Source organism: Humulus lupulus, chromosome 2 (genome assembly GCF_963169125.1).
Source record: "Humulus lupulus chromosome 2, drHumLupu1.1, whole genome shotgun sequence".
Classification (NCBI taxonomy): Eukaryota; Viridiplantae; Streptophyta; class Magnoliopsida; order Rosales; family Cannabaceae; genus Humulus; species Humulus lupulus.
Genome location: NC_084794.1, coordinates 117,446,113 through 117,464,495, shown reverse-complemented (window position 1 = coordinate 117,464,495; position 18,383 = coordinate 117,446,113). Strand labels below are relative to the sequence as shown.

At 44.2% G+C, this 18,383-nt stretch overlaps 1 non-coding gene across 1 annotated transcript; it reads right to left on the bottom strand.

Annotated features, from left to right (window-relative positions):
* Nucleotides 1–5,719: 5,719 nt before the first annotated feature.
* On the bottom strand, nucleotides 5,720–5,825 carry LOC133820106 (small nucleolar RNA R71). Its single transcript, XR_009886539.1, has one exon. It is a non-coding gene; the product is annotated as a small nucleolar RNA R71 (small nucleolar RNA).
* Nucleotides 5,826–18,383: the final 12,558 nt, after the last annotated feature.

Genomic DNA, 18,383 nt, shown 5'->3' with positions numbered 1-18,383 from the left:
TTGTCCCAAAAAGCCTTCATTTTTGGGACTTTGCAAGTACATTCTTGTCCAGGTTCAACGTATGCATTATTATACTTGGAGTGATTCCCACCATATCCTCATGCGACTAGGAAAAGACATCCAGGTTCTTCCTCAAGAATTCGACCAGCTTCTTCTTCTTTTCAGCTTCAAGATTTTTTCCATCTTTTACAACTCTTGAAGGTACTTCTGGATCGATAATTATTTCCTCAAGCTCTTCTATTGCTTTGAGCTCAAATCTATCTTCGCCTACTCGCAAATCAATGTCGTCCTGTTGGGGCGAACTCGTCATCCTCTCCTCGAGGTTCTTCCGTCCAACGGGTAACTTCCATTACCTAAGATTCCTCACCTCCTTCACCCATGACCATCGTCTGCTGCCCGGGTTATGATTTTCCCTTCATAGAAATAATCTAGCATTCTCTAGCACCAAACCGGTCTCCTCTTACGGTGCATATCCCCGAGGTTAAGGGGAACTTCATTGCAAGGTGTCGGATTGAGGTGATGGCCTCAAAAGCCATCAACGCGGGTTGTCCTAAAATCGCATTATACGTAGCCGGAAAATCGATTACCATGAACTCAAGTATTTTAGAAACATTTCGTGCCTCATATCCCATCGTAACTACAAGTCTGATTGTCCCTATGGTCGCCGTCCCTTCACCTAAAAATCCATACAGAGTCATTGAGGTCGCCTTTAGATCGATTACGGATAATCCCATTTTCTTTAGGGTGGACCTGAAAAGTACATTTACTGAGCTTCCATTGTCTACCAATATCCTTTGCACCCTTCGATTGGTGAGTTGCACAGTGACCACTAGCAGGTCATTATGTGAGAATTGAACGTGACTAGCGTCCTCTTCCGCAAAAATGATTGGTTGTTTTTCCAGCTGCTATTATTTTGATAATCGCTGCTCTGGGACAAATTCCACACCATTATGAGGTTTTAGCTCATTTATATACCTCTTTTGGGCCCTGCTACTCGTGCCCGCCAAATGAGGTCCTCCGACAATAGTGGTTATATCTCCTCCTACTATTTGGGGAGAGTCAACTCAGTTCTGATCTATCTGAGCTCCAAGCTAACCCGTCAGAGCTTTCGGAGGTGGATGAGAATTTTTCCCGGCAGGTTGATTGGGAATAACTTGATTTTGGGAATATTGGGCTAATGGTCCAGCCCGAATGAGTCTCAATCTCATCCTTCAATTGTCGGCAATCATCGATGTTGTGACCGATGGCATTGTGGAATTGGCAAAACTTTGAGGGATCTTTCTTCGCAATCTAATGTTGTAAAGGTTCTGGCTTCTTTCATGGAAGGCGATTAGAATTCTCCAAGAAAATATGTTCCCGGGTGTCCGTTAAGTCAGTGTAGGTGGTATAAACAGGCCTGAACTTCTCCACAGACTTGTTCTTCTTTGTGTCATTCTGGTCACCCTCACCATCCCCCTTCCTCTTATTATTTCCCGCTTGGTTATTATGGGTAACAAGTTGAGTCGTAGCTACAACACCGATCACCGCTCTAGCGGGTTGAATAAGGGCTTGGCTGGTTCATGTGACAGCAGATCGCGCCTCTTCCAGATTTATCCATTCCTGAGCTCGGGCGAAGAACTCATATACACTTTTAACTCCTTTTTCATTGGAGTTCTTGCCATAGGTCACCTCTCACAAGGATTCCTATCCTCATTGCCATGAGCTTGGAGCTATAATTAGCGACCCTTGCTCGTGCGGCAACATTGGCGAATCTACTCAGATATGCTTTCAGGAATTCATCAGGTTGCTGCTTTACATTAGCTAATGAATCGGCCTCTACATGAACTGTATGTGAAGCTCGGAATGCTCTTTTAAACTCGGAAGACAACTTCTTCCATGAGCTTATCGAATGTTTTTTGTAGTTTTTGAACCACTGTTTGGCAGGTTCGATCTGAGTCGTGGGGAACATGATACATCTTAGATCGAACCCGACATTGTGGGCCATTATCATTGTATTGAACATCCTAAGGTGGTGGATGGATCTATGTTTCCATCAAATGTTGGCATGTTCGGCATCCTGAAGCCAATAGGAATCATAGCTACTACAATGTTTGGAGCGAAAGGTTCAAGCTCGTCATCAGAGTCATAATCATCAATCCCCTTTCCAGATAAGAGCTTCTTCATTTCCTCCTCCATCAAGGCCAGTTGCTCAAGGGTTAGGTACTTGGTCTCTAGGTTAGCTGGGGGCTGTTCAACAGCTCCCATCCTATTGTACGTGTTTGATGGGATGTTGTTCCTCCAAGCTCGAGCTTGGTTAGGTGGGACATTCCCATTTTCGCGTACGATAGACAGACCTCCCTTGTGTCGGGTATAACTCATATCATCGTTGTGAGCTGGATACCTTCTTTGCAAGTTCAAATGATCGCGTAGGTCGGGTTGTGGATCCTAACGAGGACTTTTCGTTGAGCTAAGATGATTTCTCAGGTCGCTCTCAGGCCTACCTCCATGTTGGCTCCCCATTCTGTAACTTCCATTTGCAAAACTTACAGCCCGCGATTGAGGATTTTTCCTCGTTAGTATTTACAAACGGGGGAGGATTTTTCCTACCATTCTCACAAGCTGGAGCATCTCATTGTGGGCGTGGTGGTGTAGGATGTCTAACCGGCGATGATGGATGTCTTATCGGTGAGGCTATCCTCGTTCCATCTTGAGGAACTAAATTTGTCCGCCTTGGCTCTACCCCAATGTCACGAGTTCTCTGTGCCTGGGGTTCTGCTCGCGGCACAGGTGGATTAGCTGGAGCGTTTTGTCCTCATGAACTTGTCCCAACTAGCCCTGGTGGGTTGTTGTGAGCATTCGTGGGAATCTACGTGGAAGGCACAGAGTTGGGAGTCACATTTCTGACCAACTGACTGACATGCTGATGATGATTCTTGTAAAGACCAGTGGGCTGAGCACTCGATGGTTTCGCTTTGAAGGTACATAGCTCGGAGTGGCAGTCCTGACAAAACAACTAGGTTTGGACCGGTTATTCCTGTGGGACTTATGAGACCCACTTTGCGTCTCTCCGACATTGACGTCGGTTGTAAGAGGGGGTAACCGAGCCAGGACCTCCTCGATCTGTCTGTTTGCCCTAGTGAGATTGCTTCTTAATTGAGCATTCTCCATCTCAACAGCAATTAAATATCCTGGATTAGGATTTGGTGGGAGTGACGCCAAACTCCCAGCGTCATCTTGGCCCATTGGTTGTTTCCCAGGACGTTGTTGAACATCTGGGGCCCCTTTCAGTGGGAACAGCGGTATGATGGGCCTCCTGCCTACCAGGCTGCTCCATTTTATTTTCATGCATCGATCGAGTAAGCACCATGATGAATATTGAATGAAACTTGTAAAGCACTAATTTCCTCTCAATGAAAGCACAAAACTGTTGACACGAATTTTTGCCAATAGTAGATTAAGAAATCTAATAAGGATTTAGTGCTTATTTGTAAACTGTAATGAGATAATAAGAACTCTTTTGTACACACACAAATTTTACATGGTTCAGTGGTTAAAATCCACCTGGTCCACAAGACAATATAATTTCTTTTCTCTCACAATTTCTGCAGAGTTTTAGTAATACAAAAAGGCAGTCTTGTTCCCTGTCCATTATCCATGATATTTATAGGAGAATTTCATGGACAGGTTTGGGTAACCGCGTGAATAAATATGTGATAACTCCATTTTTGTGTCATTTTAGGATGTGCTTTTGTGGTAATCTTGAGTCTTTTGTTTGTTTTGTGCAAGATTACACTTGTGTTTGTCTTTGTTGTAGGTTGGTCCTATGAATTATGAGTGGTGGTTGTTCGACTCAAATTGGCGTTAAGGATGAGTTACAAGAAGTTTTTGATGAAGGAAGGATTTCAAAAGGTCAAAATCTGAAAAAATAGAATTAGAGTCGCGGCATGGGCTTAAGGGCCGCGACTCTAGCAAAGTCAGAGGCTGCATAACTTGCTAAAAGGAATTAGGGCAATGACTTGGTCAACAGAGTCGCGACGCTAGAAGAAAGAGAGGAAAATCTAAAAGGCGCATCAAGGCGCAGGGCGCGACCTGGGTGAAGAGGGTCGCGAGGCCTGAAGACCTAACCAGATTCTAAAATGCCTTAAAAAAAATACACCAGCCGTGACCTAAGAAGGCCAAGATGCGACATGCCTTGCCAACAAAGAAGAATTCAATTTTTTTTTTTTTTTTTGTATATAAATTCAGACTTTAGGTTTAAATTAAAATTAGGTCAGATTTTTTTATTACGAATTTAGAGAGCAATTTTGTTTCTAAGACATTGTTTTCTGCAACTTATTATTTTTATTTCTTCTTCACGCTTTTGGATTTTGTGTTTCTGAATAATTATTTTGTTGTTTTAGTCATGTCTGATATGAACTAAATCCTCTATCTAGGTGTTAGTGTAGTCTCTTGGATTTCTATTTAATTTTATTATGATGTTCTATTGATTCTTCTTTATTCTAATCTATATAATGTTTGTCTAATGCTAGTAAATACTTGATCAATATTTGCTTGATTTATGATTTTGATTCAAAATTCGAAAGATACGAATTGAATATGTTATCATTACATAGACATAGGTCACATATTAGATGATAGTACCTGTATGACTTGTGTAGCAATTAGGTTACCATTCTTAATGTATGTTATGTGTTTAAGTTATCACAGAGATGTAGAAAACCTGCATATAGGTTGAGATCTTAAATCTTAAAAAAGAACAGGAGTTGATTTTGTTAACCTGCTGTTAGAATAGGAAGAAGAGATCTAAAACTGATTAGTAAAATTGATAGAATGAAAAGTTGATGAAGTTAATACCCTTGGTTTTTAATAATTGAATCAATCTTTATTATTGCAAAGTTTATTTCAATTTTAAGTCTTATTTTAAAAATCACTCTATTTTCGACAGCCAAATAGAAATTTAAAAGCAATTATTGGTAATTGGTTGATAGTCCTTGTGGGAACGATATTGTACTTACTATTTTATTACTTGAATCGATTGTGTATACTTAAACATCATATTTTACTAATCTAGTTTTTGGCGCCGTTGCTGGGGACTAATATCCAATATCAAAATTCATTGTTTTTTGTTCTACTTTGATTTTACTTTAAGTACTCATTCGGATTGTGACTGTATTGTGTTTCAAGAATTATTGGTATATGCGGGGAAGTAGACAAAAGGACCTCATACCGATAGATCTTGAAATTGAAAGAACATACAGACAAAACCGAAAGATAAAGAAAAGGCTAGATTTTTCCATTGCTAAGAATGCGAATAATGGTGGCAAGAACAATGCAAATATGGGTAATGCAGGTAACATAGCAGCTGAGGTTGACCTGCCATTGAGAAATTATGTACTCCCTACTGTTACGGGGATACATTCAAGTATTCGTCCTCCTACTGTAGAAGCGAATAATTTTGAGATAAAACCCTCGATCAATCAGATGGTACAAAATTGTGTACAATTTGGGGGATTACCAAATGAGGATCCAAATCTCCACATTACCAACTTTTTAGAGCTGTGTGCAACGTTCAAAATGAACAAGGTGAGTAACGATGCTGTCAGATTAAGATTAATCTCATTTTCATTAAGAGACAAAGCTAAGAGTTGGTTGAATTCATTACAAGCCAATTATATAGTCACTTGGGAAGACTTGGCTCAGAAATTCCTTGGTAAATATTTTCCTCCAGCGAAGTCAGCCCGATATAGAGGAGAGATTAATAACTTTCATCAGTTGGAAGGGGAGTCTTTATATGATGCGTGAGAACATTTTAAAGAGTTGCAAAGGAAGTGCCCACATCATGGAATAGAGAAGTGGCTGCTGGTGCACACGTTTTACAATGGTTTGGGGGGGTGGGGGGGAATACAAGGACAATTATTGATGTAGCATCGGGAGAAGCATTTATGAGAAAAACTACAATTAACCCACTGAGCGTGAGAATAAGAAGGTGGTAGGAGTCTTAGAGGTCGATCCTATTGTTTTATTGACCACTCAAGTGGCATCTTTAACCAAGCAATTGCAGCAGAATAGCCTCACCGACCAAGAAATGCAAGTACAAAATGTAATGAGTTGTGAGATTTGTGGGGGTTCGCATTCTTATGAGCAATGCTCGAGCACTGCTAGTTGCTCAACAAACGTGAACAATTTGCCTTTGGAATAGGCACAGGATATTGGTAACTTTCCAAGACCTGCACACAACACTTACTCAAATACATATACTCCTGCGTGGAAGAATCACCCCAACTTGTCTTGGAAAAATAACCAAGGTTTACAACCACAGTATCCACAATACCCACCTCATCAACCGACTTATGGACTACACTCTAGGCCTTATTATGATCCAAACCCACGCCCATCTCATCCACTACTACATCCTCCAATGAACTCACCAACAACTCCACCTGACCAGTTAAATTTATACATGGCAGAGACAAAGTCTTCAATCAGAAATTTGGAGACACAAATGGATCAGTTGGATAAACTACTTTCTAGTAGACCGCAAGGGAATTTGCCTAGTTCCACAGAGGTAAATCCCAAAGAGCAATGTCAAGCTATCACTTTGAGGAGTGAGACTAAGTACGATGGGCCTACAGTGGATGATAAGGGAAAGAAGATAGAGGATCAACATGCCATTAGTCCAGCATAAGAGGAGGTTACTGAAGACCTTCCAAAGAAAGAGAAACCGAAATATACCGAGCCTACACCAAATATTCATTATCCTCAATAGTTCCGAAAGGCCAATCTTGACAAACAATTCTCCAAATTTCTTGAGGTATTTAAGAAACTTCACATTAACATTCCTTTTGCAGAGGCTCTTAAACAAATTCCTAGTTATGTGATGTTTATGAAAGAGATATTGTCCAATAAGAGAAAAATGGAGGATTATGAAACTATGGCATTGACAGAAGAGTGTAGTGCAATTATTCAAAAGAAACTTCCTCAAAAGATAAGAGAGCCAAGTAGCTTCACTATACCTTGAGCCATTGTGAACTTTCATTGTGAGAGGGCTTTATGTGATTTGGGTGCAAGCATTAATTTAATGTTGTTATCCGTATTTAGAAGACTTGGTTTGGGGGAAGCTAGACCCACTACTGTTACTCTTCAATTGGCTGAGCATTCATTAACACACCCCTGAGGTATTATAGAGGGCATTCTAGTAAAGGTAGATAAATTCATCTTTCCAGCGGATTTCATTGTATTAGATATGGAGGAAGATGAGGACGTGCCTATTATATTGGGAAGACCATTTTAGCCACGCGACAAGCTTTGATAGATGTCTAGAAGGATGAGTAAGGTTAAGAGTATAAGGCGATGAGGTAGTTTTTAATGTCTTTAAAGCCTTGAAATACCCTCCAACTAGTGACAGTTATTTTAGTGTCAGTGTATTGGATGAACAGGGTTAAGGGGTTAAGTCTATTGAGGATACACTTGAGTTAAGTTTTGTTGCAAGTCAATAGAAGTGTGATGGTACTGAAGCCAGCGAATATGTTAAGTAGTTGAACTCATCGGGGCAAATTTATAAAAAGAAATATGAGGAATTGGGGCAAGTGACTGAGAGACCTCTCCCATCTATTGAGAAGCCACCAGTTCTTGAGTTAAAGACATTTCCTTATCACTTTAGGTATGCATATTTGGGTGAGAACAACACACTACTAGTTATTATTTCAGCTTCGTTGTCTCTGATTGAAGAAGAGAAGCTACTTAGGGTGTTGAGGGCTCACAAGCTAGTGATTGGGTGGACTTTGGAAGATATAAAGGGTATAAGCCCTTCAACGGTGATGCATCGTATATTAATGGAGGAGGATAGTAAGCCTAGTATCGATGCTCAGAGGAGGCTTAATCCTTCAATGAAGGAGGTGGTAAGAAATGAAATCCTTAAATGGTTCGATGCAAGGGTAATTTACCCAATATTTGACAGTGCATGGGTTAGTCCTGTTCAGGTAGTATCAAAGAAAGGTGGCATGACAGTGGTTAAGAATGATAATAATGAACCAATTCCAACTCGTACGATGACGGGGTGGAGAATTTGTATAAACTACCATAAACTGAATAAGGCAACAAGGAAGGACCATTTCCCCTTGCCTTTTGTAGATTAGATGTTGCACAGATTGGCAAGCCATCCTTATTACTGTTTCTTGGATGGGTATTTAGGGTACCATCGAATTCCCATAGCACAGGAAGATCAAGAAAATACCACCTTCACGTGTCCTTATGGAACATTTGCATTTCAGAGAATGTCATTTAAGTTATGTAATGCTCTAGCAACATTTCAGAGATGTATGATGTCTATTGTGGATACCAAAAATCCTAGTTGCATGAGACTCCCACCTTGTGCCCTTCAAACCATAGATTTGAGATGGAAGCGGTGAAGCCTGACCTAGTGCCTTCCGCTAAGAGCCCCACGACAGAATCAAGCGAGACATGGTCTTGAGCCACAGGCCTTCGTCTCGCACCAAGAGGATCTCGCGTCGAAAGCACCTCACGCCAAGAGGGTCTCGTGCCTCGAAGATGCTCTGTGGCTCAGAGGGGCCGCACGCCTGGAAGGTGCCCCCTGCCTCGGAGGCAACTCACGAATCCGCCTTATGCTCAAGGGCCTTGCACCATTGCGCTTCGCGCACAGGGGCCTCGCGTGCACTAGCACTACGCACCGCGGCATCGTATCGCGTGCAAGGGCCTCACGCCACAGCGCCTCGCATGCAGGGGCCTTGTGCACCACATTGTCTCGCGCGCACTAGCCCCGTGCACCACGGCATCGTCTCATGCACAAGAGCCTTGTGCCACAGCGCCTCGCATGCAGGGACCTCGCGTGCCACACCGTCTCGCGCGCACCAACCCCGCACACCACTGGATCGTCTCACGCACAAGGGCCTCACACCACAGCGCCTCGCGCGCCACACCATCTCGTGTGCACCAGCCCCGCGCACCATGGCATCGTCTCATGCGCAAGGGTCTCACGCCACAAAGCCTTGCACACAGGGGCCTTGCACGCCACACCATCTCGAGCACACCAGCCTCGTGCACCATGACATCGTCTCGCGCGCAAGGGATTCGTGCCACACCATCTCGCATGCACCAGCTCCGCGCACCATGGCATCGTCTCGCATGCAAGGGCCTCGCGCGCACCAGCCCCGCGCACCATGGAATCGTCTCGTCCACAAGGGCCTCGCGCCACAGCATCTCGCACATAGTAGCCCCTCGCACCACGGGCCTTGGGAGGATCTTGCCTTCTATTCTCCTGGAGGCATGAAATGCATACGGAGGTACGACCCTGTAAATTACAGATTGCAGACCCTATCCCCACGTGCAGACAAGTAGTGGTCGTACGTGCCAAGTACTTGACGTGGTCCTTCTCAACCAACCTCTAACATCTATCCCTGACAAGTAGTGGAGGTACGAGGAGTGGTGGCATGAACTGCATGCTTCTGACCATTTATCAGCATCGACACCACAACCCTTTGCTCCACCACGACCTGTGCCACTACCATAATAGTGTACCCAAGTACCTTCTTGTCTCCTGGGACCACATTGTATCCAAGGCCATTAGAGCCAAGCTATAAATGGATCTTCTCCTCTCCATCTAAGCGGTTGGAAAATTATTGTAATATCAGACTATTCTAAGAGCCATATACGAGTTTTTCTTCTGTGGTTCACTTGCAATTTTCCTCCAAATTTCTACAAGTTCTTTTGCATTCATTAAGTTCTGATTAATTCTTTGAGTTTTCCATCCATATTTCGTTGATGAGTTTCTGTCATCAACAGTTTGGCGCTGTCTATGGGAAGGATAAATGCCAAGCCACCCGTTCTTCCATTAATTTCGGTAGAAAAGATGCCGAGACGCTCTAAGCAGTTGAAAGAACCACGGGAGGTTGAGGTCCACCTCGATGGAGATTAGATGAAGGCCTCCATGAAGAATCCTCCACCACCTAAAAATGTGAATGCACCAAAGGATCCCGGGGTTCCTGAGGATGAAAGGGAGGCCTCTTCCCCGGAAATTCCACCTGATGAGTATCGTCCGAGATCAGCGGCTGCTCTTGCGAGAGATGCTGGAGAGTTCCCGCCCCCAAAGCCGCCACAGGTGCCGAACTCCGGCCGGCAAGATCCGGGCCCATCGACGCGCAGGCCTGACAAGAATCCTCGAGTCCATTCCATAAGCTCGATCTCTAGGTCTCAATTTTACGAAGAGGAGATACACGAGTTACATCGGAAGAACCAAAGGCTAGAAACCACCTTAGAGAATATGCAAGAGGTGTTGAATGGCTTGCTACAGGGGAAATCAAGCATATATCTTCCTTGGTGAAAAGAGAGAGGCCAAGAGGGGGCAGAAACCAAAGTCCCGGTGGACGATGGGAGGACTCGACTTTCCACTAGTAATATTCCCCGGATGAAGGCTAGAGCAGAAGAACAACGCTGACCCTCATAACGAAGTCGAAGTCACTTCAAGGAAAACACCCTCAGACTTAAGGGAAAAGCTCAATAAGAAAAGGACGGACAAAAGGACTACACCTCCTATGGTGCCCTGGGAAGACAAAGGAAAGGGAAAGGCTAACCCGTCCACTTTGAGAGACTCCTTGAACAAAAAGAGACAAGACCTAGACGAAGAAATGAGGAGCCTCCGGAGCAAGATAATCACTGCATTTGGAGGGCAAGCCATCGACGACGAGTTCGATTACGAATCGCCCTTCACTAAGGAAATCCAAGCCATTCGGCTCCTAGCCAACTTCAAGAGCCTCATATGACCCCTTATGAAGGAAATACGGATCCCAAATACCATCTGGAATCATTTAACGACCTGATGAAATTAAGGGGAATTAGTAGCAACGCCAGATACCATTGCTTTGCTGTCACGTTGAAGGGACCTGCATATAAATGGTTCAAAAGACTCCAGCCAGGGTCCATTAGGTCTTGGCAACAATTTTCTGATGAATTTCTCCAGAAAAATCACGTTGTGCGTGATTACACAATGTCAGGCACCAGCCTCACTAACGTGAAACAAGGAAAAAATGAGAGTTTAAAGAGCTATATCCACAGGTTCAATATAGAAGCAGCCAAAGTAGGAAGCTTGACCCGTGGGGAATTAAAAATGGCCATTACGGTCAGAGTATGCCCGAGTAGTAAGCTGTGGGATAACATGCTTAAGAGGGAGGTCACTAACTTGGACGATTTCTACGAACGGGCACAGAAATATATTCGTGTTGAGGATGGTCACGAGAGCCTTAAGGCCGAAAAAGATTGGTCCCCTCCAAAACCCTCAATCCGGGAAATCCAAAGCAGCGCAAAGAATAAGAGGGTCTACAAAGGGTCAAGAGATGATCGGCCTCGGAAGCCCCAATGCATTGATGAGCACAAACAACCCCCCTACACCTTTTATACTGACCTCACACACGCTAGGGAACATATCTTCGTCACAAATGAAAATCAAGTTCCTTTCAGGAGCCCCCCACCAATGAAAAAAGACCAATCAAAAAGAGACCCCAATAAATATTTTCAGTATCATAAAGATATTGGCCACACCACTGCAGCATGCACTCATTTGAAAATAGAAATCGAAGGGCTTATACGCATGGGACATTTGGGCAGATACGTCCGCAAAGAAAAGCAAAGGCCAGAAGAAGGAGCATCCTCACCACTGGCACGGGAGGTAGCCCCAGAAGTGCAAGGAGAAGTTAGGACCATCTTCGGAGGGCCAGGGTTCGGAGGAGAATCAAGGAAGGGACGAGAAAAATATGACAGGGAAGCTAGCGAAGTCCTCTGCCATGCGTCTTAAGTTTGGAGCAGCGCCCCCCGAAGAGTTTTAAGGGGGAGAACGACTCGATAACCTTCACCGAAGAAGATGCACGAGGTGTGCATTTCCCTCATAATGATCCCTTGGTGTTGACTGTCCAGCTTGCTAACATGAGGGTGCATTGGGTCTTGGTGGATAATGGAAGCTCCGTGTACATCCTGTATCGCCCAACTTTAGAGAAGATGGGGCTGAACATCCGGCACCTAAAGCCCTGCAATACCTGCCTGTATGGATTTACGGGAGATTCAATACAGCCCATAGGCGCAATTGAGTTGGCCTTCACCATGGGAGAACAACCCAGACAAACCACCATAATGGCAAACATTGTCGTGGTAGATTGCACCTTGGCCTTCAATGTGGTATTAGGGAGACCCTCCCTAAGAGAATTGAAGGTGATAACTTCAATGTACCACTTAGCCATGAAATTCCCAACTCCTGGGGGAATAGCAAGCATGAAAGGAGAGCAGAAGGAAGCGAGGGAATGTTATAACACATCCCTCCGCACGACCATAAAGTCGTCAGTGCCTATGGAAATGGTGGTGCATGGAAGCACAAACCTACACGAATTGGACCTGTGGGTCGCGGAGGAACCCAAGGCCAAGCCAGTAGAGGAGTTGGAAGATGCCACAGTCATGAATGAGCCGTTGAGGAAGTTGAAGGTAGAAAGAAACCTTTCGGGTATTGTGAAGGAAGAGCTGATAGAATTTCTGAAAGTCAACCTCAATGTATTCGCCTGGAGTCACGAGGACATGGTGGGGATAGACCCATCAATCATGTGCCATCACTTAAACATCGAGCCAAAAGCAAGACCTGTGAGGCAGAAAAGGAGAGCGCTAGACCTAGAAAGATACGCGACCTTAAAAGAAGAGGTTGACAAGTTAAAGGCAAATGGGTTCATCCGAAAATCATTCTACCCAGTATGGGTATCCAACCCAGTTTTAGTCACAAAGCTTAATGGAAAGTGGAGAACTTGCATGGATTTTACTAACCTCAATAAAGCCTGCCCTAAGGAAAGCTTCCCGCTTCCTAGGATAGATCAGTTAGTAGACGCCACAGCGAGACACGAGCTACTCAGCTTCATGGATGCATATTAAGGGTACAATCAAATACCCATGAACCCGACCGATGAGGAGTACACTTCGTTTATAACAGACAAGGGGCTTTATTGCTACAAAGTGATGCCTTATGGGTTAAAGAACGCGGGTGCTACTTATCAAAGGTTTGTGAACATAATGTTTGCAAATCACATAGGAAGAAATATGGAAGTATATGTAGATGATATGTTGGTAAAGACAAAGAAGGCAAAAGAGCTCACAAACGACCTCAGTGAGATGTTTGACACCCTCTAAAAATTCAGAATGAAGTGAAACCCGCTCAAGTGCACATTTGGAGTTTTGTCAGGGAAGTTCCTAGGTTTTATGGTGAATTCCCAAGGTATTGAGGCCAATCCTGACAAAATCAGGGCATTGTTGGAAATGAGCCCACCACGAAGCAAGAAGGAGGTGCAGTGCTTAACAGGGAGAGTAGCAGCCCTCAATAGGTCATTTCTAGATCCATTGAAAAATGCCTCCCTTTCTTCAACATCCTAAAAGGGAGCAAAAAGTTCACTTGGGATGAAGATTGTCAGGAAGCCCTCACTAAGCTAAAGGAAAACCTTGGAAAACCACCTCTTTTGGCTAAGCCAGAAAAGGGGAAAAACTATACCTGTACTTAGCCATATCAGAGCATGATATAAGCGCTACCCTGATCAAAGGAGAAAAGAAGCATTAGCAGCCCGTATACTATGTAAGCAAACGATGGTAGACGCAGAAACCCAGTACCCAAAAATAAAAAAGTTAGCATATGCCTTGATAGTGGCTTTGCTAAAGCTGAGGCCCTATTTTCACACTCATGATATTGACATTCTCACCATCACCCCTTTGCATCAATTCTTGCACAAACCGGAGACTTCAGGAAGGTTGTTAAAATGGTCAATTGAGTTAAGTCAATTTGACATCACTTACACCCCAAGGACCTCAGTCAACGGGCAGGTACTTGCAGATTTTATAGTTGAGTTTTCACATCGACCTCATGAGGAGGGAGAAATAGAAAAGAATGAACCAATGGGTGAAAGGGAAAAGCAGCCTGAAGAATGGAGTCTCCATGTGGATGAGGCGTCTAACGAAGGAGGAGTCGGCGTTGGCATAGTAATGACTGGACCTGAGGGACATAAGATGTATTGTGTATTAAGATTCGTATTTGAAGCTTCCAACAACGAAGCAGAATACGAGGCACTACTGGCTGGCCTACGACTAGTCAAGGAGTTGAAGGTAACACATTTGCATGTCTTTAGTGACTCACAGCTAGTAGTATTTCAGGTGAAGGGCAAATATCAAGCTAAAGGCCTAAAAATGGCTGCATATCTCGCCAAAGTGAAGGGGTATTTGGATCAATTCGAAAAATACACCATAGAACAGATCCCAAGGGAGCAAAACACAAATGTCAATGCTCTCGCAAAACTCGCATCTACCCGAGACGAAGACACGCTTGAGTCCATCCCTGTCGAATACCTCCCCAGGCTGAGCATAGTAGAAGAGGAGGTCCACATGGTCAATAACCCTGAAGAGTCATGGTTTGCACCCATCTTGAGATACTTAAGTGACGGAACATTGCCTTTGGACAAAAAAGATGCCTGAAAGCTGATTTACAAAGCCGTCCAATACACCCTAATAGATGGAGTTTTGTATAAGAGAGGCTTCTCCACCCCGCTCCTACGGTGTATAGACGAGGGGGAGGCTTTAAAAGTCCTACAAGAGATACACGAAGGGGAATGTGGAAATCATGCTGGGGGGCAATCCACGGCAAAAAAGGCCATACGCCAGGGGTATTATTGGCTTACCAAGGAGAAGGATGCGAGCGATTTCGCGAGAAGATGTGACAAGTTCCAACGACATGCAAATTACCCCAAACAGTCACCAAATGAGCTGGTGAGAATGACCAGTCCATGGCCATTTGCTGTGTGGGGGATTGACTTGACTGGAGCGCTACCAGCAGGAAGAGGAGGAGAAAAATACACGGTTGTAGTATTCGATTACTTTACTAAATGTGTGGAAGAAGAGCCTCTAGTCAACATAACAGTTAAGCAAATCGCCACCTTCGTCAACAAATTTATCATCTGCAGGTTTGGAGTACCCTACAAGATAATCTCCAACAATGGGACGCAGTTTGAAGGAGGGGTATTCTAAGAATATTGCAGAGTAAAGGGAATCACGAGGAGTTTCTCTGCTGTAGTACACCCACAAGCCAATGGATAAGTGGATGCCATCAACAAGATCCTAAAAAGGAACCTAAAAACAATGTTGGAAAAGTTGAAAGTGGCCTAGGTTGAAGAACTGCCCAATGTGCTTTGGGCCTACAGGACCACGCCTCGTTCCACCACTGGAGAGATGCCTTTCGCCTTAGCCTATGGCTACGAGGTTGTCCTTCCAATATAAATGAAAATCAACTCTATCCGCATACAAGCATATGATGACAAGACTAACCTTGCATCATTAGCCAAAAATTTGGTCTTGTTGGAAGCAAGGAGAGAAAGGACACAACTGAAATTTGCAACGTACCAGCAATGAGCCGTAAGATACCATAATTCAAGGGTGCGAGAGAGGGCGTTCAGGGTTGGAGACCCCGTGTTAAGGAAAGTCATGCCCAACACTCGAGACCCGAGCGCGGGTGTATTAGGGGCAAACTGGGAAGGGCCCTACCAAGTTGCCCAGGTGGTGCCCCCTAACACCTACAAGTTGGCATGTTTGGATGATACCATGGTACCCAGAGCGTGGAACGTAGAGCATCTAAAAAAATATTATCAGTAAGACCTCCATGTGTGAGGCAAGAATATTATTGTTCTGTCTAAACATGCAAGTTTAAGTGTAATAACTATGAGGTAGAGGGCTAACTTAGACCCCTTGATATGTAGTAAGAACAAAGTCACCATAGGTAACCATGTACTTCACTCATTTCCAATGAATATGTTTTGACATCAAATGAATATGTAGTAAGAATTCTCATTTGAGCAAAATGATCACACTATCTAACTCTCATTTCCAATAATTATCAAAATGCATGAGTGAAATGATCAAAGTGCCCGATGAGATAAATCTCGCCAACCACTTGGGGGCAGAGTATACAGCTAAAAAGGGGTCCTAAACGAGACCTTTATATATATATATATAAAGGACCCCTTATAGATAAGGAAGAAGACCTTGCAAGGCACCACTTGAGTTCACGAGGATTAGCTACCCTTATGAACATCAAGAATGTCAAAAGGTCCTACAAGGAAAGCCTCCTAATAAAGGTTGATACCTTTATGAGAGGAAAGACCTCAGGAAAAGCATCCACCAATAAGTCTAGAGCGGTCACCAAGCCATCTAGCCAAAAAGGGTCCTAAAAGAGACACTTTGAAAAATAGTACTATGCATAATGACGAGAAGGACGCTTCTCGCACGAAATAATAAGTGTGCGTGAAACTATATAAAAGGATGACTAGAACCCAAAGGGTCAACATATCCTTATAGATGCAATCAAGGTGCACCAAAGAGAGACCTATCGAACCCATTCATGTTGGCTCAAAAGGACCTCAAGCATAATAAATAAAAAAAATAAGAAAGACCTATCGAACCCCTTTTTGCGGGCTCAAAAGGACCTCAAACATAGAGAAACAAAAGTAAATGATTACATATATATATATATAACAAAGGGTTGCGATAATGTGGCAGGACTTAGAAAAGTTCCAACATAAAAAAATGATAGGCTCAAATGAGAATACAGCCAAATCGAATTAAATAATAAAAATTGCAGAAGCAAAATCTCAAGGCCTCATGCCGCGAGCATTCCACTCGGCCACCTTGGTGACGATATGCTCACCAAAGGAGGAGAAATCAAAGTTAGGATTTTTCCTCCACATTCCATAGAGGGTGCGCTCTATGGATTTGTATTCAATCTCAGCCAAATTCGCCTCTAGGAGAGTGACCTTCTCCTGCAACGTTGCAACCTTGGTTTCTGCTCCCTCAAGATTGGCTTCCAGGCGAGTGACCCACTCCTACAACATCACGGCCTTGGCTTCCGCTCTCCTCTTCTTTTTTGACGATGAAGAGGCCTTCGCTAGGGCCTTCTCAAGCTTAAGCTTGGTGTCAATGAGTTCCCTCTCAAGTTCCTGAACCTTGACCGTTAGTGGTCCCTTTTAATGTTTGACAAAGAGAGGTCCTGCGCCGAGTTGGCGAAGCGTTGAGTCACCAGAGAAGCCTACAAGAAAGAAAAAAAAATGATGATGATGATGATGATGATCAAAAAAAGAACCCAAAAAAAAAGGAAAGAGTAAGACCAATGTGAGACGCATGAACTCACCCAAGTTGTGGAGCGCACAAGAGTCTCCCCAAGCTCTGACATGGAAAAATTCCCAAGACCTCTCCACTCGGTCTTAGGAATACCCTCGATGACCAGGGTATAACTTTTCCCATAAGAGGCTGCCATACGACCCACCCAGGGTGTCCCCTCCGAATCAGGGGCTCCCAACTAAGTAGGGACAGATGACCCACTCACCGAAGGAGGAGGAGGCGTAGGAACACTGCAAAAATGGGGCCCCAACGAACCAAGATTGATGGGAGCATGAGGAAGAGTATCATATTTCTCATAAAAGGGCACGACAAAACACCCTGGCATGGCCTACGGACCGTAGAAATGAGAGGCCATGTCACGGTCCATAGGGACCAAAGGAAGGCACCCCCTGGGAGACGGAGATGACCGAGGTGGGCATCTGGATTATGGGGAAACCTCCTCAGGCAGCCGATCCGCATCACCCCCATTCGAGTGAGGCTTGACTAAAGTCGCCTTCTTCCTTCGTTTGGAAATATGCCACAGCGAATTGGGATCCAAAATCGTGGATAAACCATAACGGTTAAGGTTGGCCACGGTGAAGAGACGGTTGGCCATTTTTTTAGCTGGGTCAGCATCGAGAAAGGTGTCCACTGGTGCTGCCTCCGACTCAGGAATGTCGGGGACACCCCAGTTCTCTGCACAATCAACACAGTTAAATATGAGCATAAGTTCCAAAATCACAAATTTAAGGAAAAAGAAAGAAAATCTTGAAGTACTTACTTGGGGACAAGCGAAAGTGTTCACGTACAAAAAAGGGGACCTTTCACGAAGAAAAAGTCCTGCTTCCAGAACCCCAGGTTGGATACAGAGCCTTCTATGAGGGAAACCTAGGAATAGGCTTTCTGCAGGAAATAGAAGTCTTTGGATTTAGGGGTTGGCATGAGGTTGTACATAAAGTGCACCTCTTGAGCCGTCAGAGCACAGCGGTTGAGCTCAATGAACGCCATGTATAGGCAGCTTAAGGTCAGCCAGTTATTAGGTGCCAGCTGGAGCGGAGCAAGGTCGAAATGGTTAAGGATCATGACAAAGAATGGGTGTAAGGGAATGGTTCCACCCGCCTTCAGGATATGCTCACTCATGACCACGTATCCCCGGGGAGGATTATCAGCCCGACACTTGTTAGAAGGAACATACAACTTGTACTCCTTGCCAATATGGTATTTCTTGGATAACTCCA